Raw genomic sequence first — 2630 nt, forward strand, 5'->3', positions numbered from 1 at the left:
GGCTCAGGGGTCCAAGATTATCTTCTGTGTCTGTGTTAATTGGTTTCCCTTTTCTTTGTTGAAGAGGGTCTGTGCAATCCTTCTGCCTAGTCCACCATCTTGCCCCGCTGATAAGTGTACTTTTAATTGCTGTTTTTGTGTACTGTCAAGTTGATTATGATTCACAGCCACCCTAGAGAAGAGAATAGAAGTACACCACAGGGTTACCTGGGCTGTAGTTTTTACAGAAGCAGATCACCAGGTTGTATCTTCCTCACAGCAGCTGGTTAATGCAAACTGCTGAACTTTCAGATAGCAACCATGATTTTAAGCATTGTGCCACCAGGGCTCCTTGTATAATTAGAGGGACTCAAATATTATCTTATAAATGGTAAACATAACTGAACATAGAGCACAAGGAATATAGCAGCAATAGTCAACAATCTTTTGAAGTAGAAAATTTGAAATAAAATTATTAAATACTCAAAAGTTTAAATTCAGGAAAACTATACAGCTTAGTTGGATTTAGAACCAAAATGATTATTTTGGCTTCATGCTTCATGCTACATGTGAATAGACATTTTAGGGGTTTGTTCTGATTACCTAGTGCCACTCTGACAGGAATATGCCACAAATGGGATGGCCTTAAGAAATAGGAGTTTATTCTCTTACAGTTTGGAGACTTTAAGTCCAAGTTCAAAGTGCCAGTCTCTAGGGGCTGGCTAAAACCCCTCAGCCTTGGGCTTCAGCTCTGCCTCCAGCTCCCAGCACACTGAAGGTAGAGGCTTTTCTTCACTCAGACAGCTACTGGCTGCTGAGGCTGCCATGCCCAAGGTTGACAAGTAAAAAGGCACAGTCCCAATGTTACCAAATCACATGGCAGAGCATTAATTCAAGTCTATTGTAAGTCCCAAGGTCAGCAGAGTATGGCAAGCTGCTGAACAATAACACAGCAACATTCAGGGTTCAAGGTGCCATAAGCAAGAGACCATTTCCCAAGGCTTCTGCTTATATACAGGAAGCAGACCACATTCTCTAAGGCAGCTACTCAGCTGCTCCCAGTAGATTCCACCATGGAGTTGATTACCAGTCTCATCATGGGGAATACTACGTCCAGCTGTCCAGCCACTCAACCAGACCCAGCCAAGTTGACACACAAACTGAACTACTACAGTTTCACTCCTTGTCAACTTGGCATCTGTACAGATCGTCATTGGTCGCATCTGTACAGATCTCTCTCACTGCATGGCTCCAGTCCCCTAGTTCCTCTAAGTGGTGACATCACCCCCCTTGGCCTTGTGGGCCCCCTTCCTCTCCCTCTTGGGCATGGCAGCCCTGCCTCCTCACTCTTAGGCAGCGGCTATGGCTCCATCCCACTGGCTCACATGAACGAGCAGCTCCACACTCCAGAATAAAGTTGGTGAAGGCCTGCTCTTTGAAACCTAGGGGGCTGTGGTCATTCTACGCCCAATCAGCTTTAAAACAAAGGCCATGGTCCTACCCTTTCAGGCTGAGGCAGCTCTGCTTCTGTTTCTTTAGTCTCTCCACTTCTGTTGATTAATCCTAAGGAAACCCATTCCGCTGGAAAACCCTGCCCCAAAAGCACTGGGCTTTCTTGTTCAGTGGGCCTACCAACCTGTTACTCCATTCCATGCCAGTCTCTTTTACCAACTAATACCTGAAGGCAACCTACTCCACCAGTAAGCCACCTAACCAAAGGCATCAAGCTTTCTCCTTCATGAGCAGGTAAGGCTGCCATTGTCTCATGCCGATTCTCTCACCTTTGCTCCTGCCATCTCTCATGCTGGTCTCTTGCTCTGCTCCTGCTGTTTGTCATGCCGTATGCCGGGGTCTCTCTGCCAGGGTCTTGGGTCAAGGACGCACTCCACTCTTGTTTCCACATTTTAGGTATCTGTCAGAGCAGCATCACACTCTGGGTACCAAATGTTTTAGACTGGGTTCTCTAGAGAAACAAAACCAGTAAAGCTTATAGAGAGAGAAAAAAAGAAAATGTATCTTAGGAAAATGGCTCACACACTTACAGAAGCTGGCAAGTCCAAAGTTCTTGGATCAAACATCAAGCTGGAGGCTTTGCCTGACTCATACAGCTGCAGGGGCTGAGGAACTCAAGGTTGGCAGGCTGTATATTGGCTGTTGACTCCAACGAATGATGAATCCAAGATCTCCAGGCTGAATGGTAAATTGTTCACTCACAATTACTAGACAGTTGTAGGCAGCACAACAGAATCCCGATCCACAGAAGAGTGTCTCTTTTCCCAGGATGTCCATAAATATACTGGAAGCAGGCCACAACCCTGGGGAAACTCCCTTTCAATGGATTGGCTGCTCAAAACATATACATCTGATACCATATGGAACAACCCACATCACAATTGCCTAAACCACACAGATTTGTTGTCTAGCCAAGTTGACACACAGCTCCAAGTATCAAAGCGTCCAAAGTTGCAGCCCTTGCTACACCTAAAAACTCAAGGGGTTCAATATGTATTAACAATTTAAAGGTTTTATCGATGCAACCAAGCTTTGATAAATGGGAAAGGAACATGATCAACATGAAAAATATATTTTAAAGATAGATTCCCCAATATCCTCATTGGCTATGTTATGTCATTATGACTAATGGAATTCAG

Source organism: Orycteropus afer, unplaced genomic scaffold (genome assembly GCF_000298275.1).
Source record: "Orycteropus afer afer isolate SDZICR_OR568_19922 unplaced genomic scaffold, OryAfe1.0 scaffold00027, whole genome shotgun sequence".
Lineage (NCBI taxonomy): Eukaryota > Metazoa > Chordata > Mammalia > Tubulidentata > Orycteropodidae > Orycteropus > Orycteropus afer.